Below are 8,528 nucleotides of genomic sequence, written 5' to 3'. Positions count from 1 at the left end.
CTAAAGCGAAAAAACCAGTGAAAAACCAAGACGCAGGATCAGAGGGAGGTAAACACACACACAGTCGACAGAAGTCGCCTCCCTCTGGTCCTGCGTCTTGGTTTTTTCGCTTTACAACTTGAACCAACTAGCGCAGCAATTCACGCTTTTATGTTATTATCCTTGCACGTGTCAAAATCTAGTCGTTTGCTCGTTCCTTGCGACAATCGGTAGTACTTGACTGATGTATATCCAGTTCCGGCTTTGCGCTAGTGGCTAGTCGCTCATAGCACTTCCGGGCGACGAGCGACGAAATCTAGAACCGAGCGATTGAGCGAAAAGACCAAGCGATCTGTTCGCGTGACGGCGCGTTTCGTCGCTCGAAGCCGTTGCTGTCATGCACAAAATTGCTCTCATGCGGTTTTGGCTTCATGCCGAAAATGCGTCGTGTCACGATTGTTGTAGAAGAATATCAGGCGTGCTTGGAACTTGTCCCGGCCTCAGCTCGGTGCTTATCGGAATAGGAGGCCTAACGAGAGAGTTGATGATGGTGATGACACTTCCGGGATGGTAGCGCCACCTATCGACGAAGTCGGGAGTAACACACGACGACATATTGTCACGTTGTAGTGACGAACACAGCGAAAACTATGAATCACGAAAGTAACTCCATAGAGAAAGAAATTCAACAAGAGGGGACACTCGGCAAAAACTGGCAACAGGAAACACGTTACCACACGTCACGCTATAGTATTGATGCCGAACGTTAGCTGCCGCGAGCATCGAAGAACAAGTGAAATTAAGTTAACAGACATTGATTTATTTTTTAAATTCCTTGCCGCGAAAACTCACGTTTTCCGGAAAATTGAACTTAAACTTTGCGACTTATTATTCTTGCCTTACCTAGCGACAGGCCAATGACGCGCCAGATGTGTGCGTCATCCGCCGACACTCCCCCGAGGCGAGCGAGGGCGGCGACCCGTCTGTCTCTTTGTATGTATAGCATACCGTCGCGTCGCCCGAGGCCAAGTTTTGGAAACGCGGAGTCACCCGTGTATTTGTGCTGCTAAAGTGCAGGAAATAATGCCCGGAAATGGGGGAATGCTTTGAAATCGGATGTTTTCATATTTTATGGTATTGTTTGGGATGAGTCAGGTATTTTCTACACCATATGTTTATAAAAGCGAATTGCTTTTGTTTGTAATGCGGCCCTTTCACCGCTTTCGCATGTTTCGCGTCTACACGCAGTATTTGTACATCTAAATGCCAAATCAACAGAGGATCCAAGCTGGACCATGCTAGACGTTCGCAGAATGCCTTCTACTCGCACTGAAGACAAATGCGTGGGTGCAAAGCCTGTTTTCAGTCCTTTAGAAGACGGAATTTTTGAATTACAAGTTTCTGATATGTGTGGTAGTGCGCGAAGACAAAGTTTAGTGAATTGTGCGCGTGTGAATGTGACCATGACCAGCACAAGACGACGACGATGACAAAGAGCGTCAAGCACAAGGCGCCGCGCCACAAAGAAAAGCAAACAAACCAAGCGCCATCCAATTGGAAAGGACCACGGCGCTCACGCGGGCCAATGACCAATGCCCACGGAGCCCGAAGATAACCAATCCAAAAGTAACACACGGACCAGAGGGAAGAAAAACGAGGCACGCTGGCAGACGGAGGGAAGAGTTCCAGAAGCGGCACCAGGAGAAGGTCGGCCACCGGATCGGGGGTTGAGACGGCCGTCGGGTTCCGGACCCGAGCCACCAGGACTTCACCCGGCCGGGGCCTCCTGCCAACCCATTCCTGGAAGTCGCTACTCCATCCGTTCGGGAACTGCTGCCCGAGGCCGTCGAGCGTCTGCGCCCGTGGGCAGAACTAGGAGCTGTCAGGCTACGGGCCCGAGTTGCACAACCGGCCCGGTCAGAACGCCGCCGCCGTCTGCCCGTGCTGCCGAGCCGCCTGCCTTCCTGGGCATCGCCCCTCCACTCGGTCGCAGACTGCTAGTTGAGACCGGTGAGCTCCAGCGTCTGTAAGCAGCCGTCGAGCTTTTGGGCTACGGGCCCGAGTTTGCGCCCAGCTGCCTGGCGAGAACGCCGCCTCGCTCTTCACGTGCCGCCAGCTGCCCGTGTCCCCTCCGCGAGCCGGAGCCGATGCGATCGGGCGCTCTACCCAGTCGTCCACCAGCCCGTCATCCAGTTGGAGACGAACGCCCTTCCTTCGTCGCCTTACCACCACCCTTCCACATCGAACTGTTACGCGCGCTATCATCTACGCCAAGCCATAGCTCTGTGTGGTGTCTAACTTGGATTTTACTTGTGCTTTCCTTTCTATTAATTTCTTCCGCTCTTCACTTCATTTCTCCTACTTGCCTTCATAACGTATGTATTAAATGTTTCGTTCTGCTCTTTGAAACCAACGGCTTCGTCCTTTGATTCGGTCCTCTGAGGCCCTGCCTCAGAGACCTGCTTTGAAACAAGAACCTGCACATCACAATATGTTCCTCGGCGTTATCTTCAACAAGAGGGGACACTCCCATAGGGCCCAGCGGCCGAATTGACTGCAGCGTGCCAAGCGGTCGGTGTCGATCACTTGCATCACTTCCGGTTTCGGGCGCGCGTAATTTGAACGCAAGCTAGCACGCCGGCTGCCCCCCCCCCCGCTCCCCCTTGCTTTTTTTTGCTCTTCGTGCAGAATCAGTTTATTATTTAGTAAAAATGATTGCGAACGATCCCGTAAAGTCCCATCGAGTCTGTGCCACGTGCAATTTCACAAAGTAGACGCAAGACCTTTTGTGCAATGAGGAAATATTTACTTTGCTCTATATAAAAGCTCGTTCCGCGCTTTTCGTGCGTTCATCCAACGTTGTGACACCAGCAGGTAAGGCAGTAGTTCCTGTATGAAGCTCCACCAGACGGTACCAGCTGAAAAAAAAGTAAATTACAAGCATGTTACATTTGCAAGCACGTAACAGCATGTTTGTAACAGCATGAGTCATTTTGGTATTTAGACATAGGAGTACTGCGAGGCGAAACGTGCGAAAGCGGTGAATGGGCGGAATTACAAACAAAAGCAATTCGCTTTTACATACATGGCGTAGAAAATACCCGACTCATCCCAACATATATGAAAACATCTGATTTCCAAGCGTTTCCCAATTTCCGGGCATTATTTCCTGCACTTAGGCAGCACAAATACACGAGCGACTTCGCGTTTCCCAAACTTGGCCTTGGGCGACGCGACGGTACGCGACATACACAGAGACGGACGCAACAGGCACTCAAGACAAATGCGTGGGTGCAATGCCTTTTTTCAGTCTTTTAGAAGACGTAATTTTCGAATTACAAGTTTCTGATATGTTCGTCGTTCGCGCGTTCTGCCGGCGCCAGCAGCACACCCCATGTTATCACTCTTGGCAATCGCCCATCGCGTTTTCAACAGGCGTGAGTACCGAAAGAAGGTATATGTTGTTGCGGAGCCACAAAAAACGTCCCAGACTTGTCCCTCTAAGATTCATTATACGCCAAACTAACTTTATCACCACGGCCGAGCTGCTTATCGCTAACTGCGTCACAGCGTGCTGTGCGGCCAGCGTGCCTCAAAAGTACCCCAGAAAGTAACGAAATTACTTTTCAGTAATGTCTGGCGTCAGAGAAAGCGGCACAAACTTCTAGCAAGATGCACTAGACTACACATCACGGCTGAATTCCCGCTAACTGCGACACGGCGCCCTGTGCGGCTCAAAAACCGAAGTAAGTTACAATAGTCCCCTAGGAAGCGTCGGAAACATGTCTCAGCACGATTCATTTATCAAATTAACTGCGCCAGGATGGCCGAGCTGTTTTTCGCTAACTGCGTCTTAACGTCTCGGTCCCGTGCCGTAAGCCTAATTGCGTCGCAGAATGTGAAACAAGATTTCTCACCTTGCCGTATTCCAATAGTGCAGTGGTGTCTTGTCCCAGTGCAGAAGGAACGCAAGAATACGCCGAGAGCCCAATAAACCAAGTTACATTTAAAAAAGAATCAGACAGACGGGTCGCCGCGCGCGAGCGCTCAAACGCGCGCGCAGCCATCCTCGCTGGCTTCGGGGGATTGTGTGGCGGATGACGCATGTATCTGGCGCGTCATTGACCTGTGGCTAGGTAAGGCAAGCAAAATAAGTCGCAAAGCTTAAGTTTATTTATACGCAAAACGTTTTAGTTTTCGCGGCAAAGAATTAAAAAAAAATAAATGAATGCCTGTTAACTTAAGTTCACTTTCTTTTCTTTTCGATGCTCGCGGCAGCTAACGTTCGGTGTCAAAAGTATAGCGTGACGTATGGTGACGTGTTTCCTGTTGCCAGTTTTTGCCGAGTGTCCCCTCTTGTTGAATTTCTCTATGATCACACTCCCATGTTATCACAAGATCTTGGCAATCGCCCATCGCATTTTCGACAGGCGCGAGTACTGAAAGAAGGTATATGTTGTTGCAGGGCCACAAAAAACGTCACAAACTTGTCCCTCTATAAGATTCATTATACGCCAAACTAACTTTGTCACCACGGCCGAGCTGCTTATCGCTAACTGCGCCACAGCACGCTGTGTGGCCAGCGTGCCTCAAAAGCTAGTACCCCAAAAAGTAACGAAATTACTTTTAAAGCGAAGCTTTGTACCTCTACCAGCCAAGGGTTCTGTCGTGTCCGTCGTTTTAAGCAAAAAACGATCCCGACGAGCCGCTAACAATTGCAGGTATAGCAGTATGGCTTACTTGAATTCAGGCATTAGCGTACAACTAAGCACTCGTTTTCGCAAGAAAAACCACAAAAACAAGCTTCAAAGTGATGAGCCAACATGATGGATGATAAGGGCTGCGGGCAAACAACGGAAACAGGCTCGGCGCGGTCCGTAAGATTAGATTGCAGCTGTTGCAAAGCTTATGCAGCTGCTTGAAAGAGGGTTGACGTCATTCGAAACCCTTCCAGCCTAGTAACTGCTTCGGTTGATTTTCTAGACTACCCCACTATGGGGTAGTCTAGTACTGTATATCACACCGATCATAAAGCAGTAGTGAACATTGTTCTGAAGTAAATAATAATAAAGGCCGTGGTTAAGGTTACGTTGTAGTGTGTGAAATATCAAGTGCGCCGCAGTCACAGTGAGGGTGGCGCAAGAACCTTCGCTTTCCAACCACCTTCACAGGGTGGATTGGCGGGCAATTTTTTTTAGCAATGTCTGGCGTCACAGAAAGCGGCACGAACTTCTAGCAAGTTGCACTAGACTACGCACCACGGCCGAGTTGGTTCTCGCTAACTACGTGACAGCACCCTGTGCGGCCAGTGTGCCTCAACAGAACCGAAATAAGTTACAATAATCCGGAAGCGTTGGAAACATGTCCCAGCACGATTAATTAACTCAAATTAACTGCGCCACGACGGTCGAGCTGTTTTTCGCTAACTGCGTCTTAAGTCTCGGTCCCATGCCGTAAGCCTAATTGCGTCGTAGACTGAAATAAAATTGCTCACCTTGCCGTAGGCCAATAGTGCAGTGTTGTCTTGTCCCAGTGCAGAAGGAACGCAAGAATACAACGGAAGCCCAAGAAACCAGGCTACATAAAAAAAGAGAGAGAGAGAGAGACAGACGGGTCGCCGCGGGCGAGCGCTCAAACGCGCGCAGCCACCCCCGCTCGCCTCGGGTAGAGTGTACTAGATTGGCTTCTAGTACACTCTACCTCGGGGGAGTGTCTGCGGATGACGCACGCATCTGGCGCGTCATTGGCCTGTCGCTAGGGAAGGTAAGAAAAATAAGTCGCAACATTTAAGTTCATTTATACGAAAAACGTTTTAGTTTTCGCGGCAAGGAATTAAAAAAATATATCAATGTCTGTTAACTTAATTTCGCTTTCTTTTTTTTCGATGCTCGCGGCAGCGAACGTTCGGCATCAATACTATAGATAGTGTTCATGTGACGTCACACAGCCATATCTCATCGCGCTGGTACCCAAAGGTGGCGACTACGATGACGTCAGTGTTACGTATTATCACGCGCAAACTGTTTTGCTTTTTCACGGCGATTGGTTTTCACCGACCGTGTATCATTGCGCGCAAAATGACATGGACAAAAGAGGGAACACGTATAACACACACGAAGCGCTTCGTGTGTGTTATACGTGTTCCCTCTTTTGTCCATGTCATTTTGCGCGCAATGATACACGGTCTTATGGAAAACCAACAAGCCCAAGTGAAAGCCCTACTGCGGTTTTCACCGGTTTATCATTGTTATCGCTTGGACGCTCGACGCAAGACGCGCTTTTTGTTGCTGTTTCAGCGGTTTATCATTGTTATCGCTTTGATGTTCGACGCAAGACGCGCTTTTTGTTGCTGTCATGCTGTCATGTTCCTTGCTTACGCCGCTTCTCGACCTGCTGGTACCCCATTATGGCATCCGCGATGACGTCCGTGCAACCTATGTATAGCGTGACGTATGGAGACGTGTTTCCTGATGCCAGTTTTTGCCGAGTGTCCCCTCTTGTTCAATTTCGTTCTCTATGGCCCAATCGTGGCACGACGCATCTTCGGCATAACACAGGGCTATCGCTGATTTGATGAGATCACTCACATGCGTGGTCCAATGGCGAAAGAACCCGTACGCAAGTTCGTCGTAGTCGGCATCGTTTTCTTTTACTCATCACAGCGGGCTTATCGGAATAGGAGGCCTAACGAGAGAGTTGATGATGATGATAATGATGCTGATGACACCTCCTAGGGAGCCTACATGCAAGCGTCGGAGACTATGGCTTGTACTGCTTGCACTGATTTCGCCGTGAATCGGCAGGCATGGAAAGTACCAGTAGCACACACAGGATCTCTGCGAGGGGGGGGGGGGGTTGACAGTGTGCTTTAGTTTTCCAATACCATCTAAACAGCACTAATTTCAATTCCTTCACGGGAAATTGTGAAAAACTGCGCTTTTTGCGAGCGTGCAGACGATTGTGCGTCTTACATCGTAGTTGCAGTACTCAAAGGTGCAAGGAAAGAAAAGGGGTTAAACAAAAGGGGGGGGGGGTTAACTCGGCCTCAGAGGGGGTTAACGCCCCCCCCCCCTTTTCAGTGCCCAACTGGAAAGTACAAATAAAACAGGCTCCCGGCTTTCATTGCACTGCATCTCGCACTTTTCAGACGCACACGCAAAGCATGGCGAATAGATAGAATAACTTAATTAGTACTATATATGCGAAATTTAAGGCGCAATCGAATAGCGTCCCGCACGCAAATTACGCTATCACGATATACTGAAATTCGCTTTCTGAAAAGTTCATTTGTGGAACGGTAAGGCTATTTCCATTAACCCCGCTGTTAAGCTAACGTTACTAAAGTACACTGTAGTTAAACTAAAACATGGCAAAGTTGTGGAAATTAAACTGGCAGTTGAAATAAAGCAGTATTTTAAGCGCGTACAGGCGCAGTCGGTCTCAGTGACTGCAGAAAAAGCATATTCGAATATGCCGCGGAGGGCGTCTCCACCCCAATTCAGTTCGCTCGTAGCGCCCTCGCACAACTTTTCCACACGCAGCGCCTCAGCGGGAGAGCGCCATCCGGCCCACTCACTAGATTCTACACCGCTTTGGACGCCACTAGAGCGTACCATTCTAGTGTTACCAGTGGCGCACGCTCAATGTTTTCTTGAACAGAGACGTCGCAAGCAGAGCTTAAGAATTCCAGCTATTTGATGACCACCTTTGGATTTAAAATGCCAATCTTAAAGGCTACTAGTTGAATGCGGCGAAAGCAAATGTTGGGAGCCAGAAACACGTCATAGACGTCGGGTTTTTCCGCTGTCCGAAAGTGCCGGTGGAAAACTACAGCGCTGTCATCGCCTTCATCATGTTTTTCTCTCTCACGCACTTTTTTTTTCTCTCGCCTCACGTGGCCCTACCCCATTGCGTGGTCGTCGGTAGTTGGTCGAGTTGCTCTTGTTGCCAGACCTGCCAGCCTGCCAGTGCCTAGAGGAGGCGCTGGTGTGGCTTGCCGCTTGACCGTCATTTTCGCAGGGGCTCTCGGGATCCTACGGACAGTTCGGGAGAATGCGCAGCGCGTGTATCGCGCGCTCTCGTGATATCATTCGAACGATTCGTTGTGGTGCATCTTTCTAGGCTGCCCTGTCATGCACTGAGCTGACGGCGACTGCGCTACGAAAGGTAAGATTGGCCGTATGCGTACGTTTGTCGTGTTTTATTCGGCGTGTCGCGTTTTAGCGTAGGCACTATCCATTAACATTTATCGCGCATGTCATGTGCTTTTGTCATCCAAGATAACAACGCACGGCAAAACGAAGACGAAGAAAAACACATACTCTTTTTGTGTACTCATTTCGTTTTGCCGTGCTCTGCTAACATGGTTATGTTCCAGCTCGCCATCCTTGTAGTATATTCTAGGCACTATACTTGTAGAGTTGAGGGGCTGTATTCTGAAACGTTCCACTTCGGCGATAGTTCGCCTTTCGCCTTCAGGCACGCGCTGATTGGCTGTTTCAGCAAAATTGGATGAGCTGATTGGCTTGTTGAGTCCGACCTCATTCAAT

This window comes from Dermacentor silvarum, chromosome 1, assembly GCF_013339745.2.
Source record: "Dermacentor silvarum isolate Dsil-2018 chromosome 1, BIME_Dsil_1.4, whole genome shotgun sequence".
In the NCBI taxonomy this organism is placed as follows: Eukaryota; Metazoa; Arthropoda; class Arachnida; order Ixodida; family Ixodidae; genus Dermacentor; species Dermacentor silvarum.
This window is presented reverse-complemented; position numbering follows the sequence as displayed.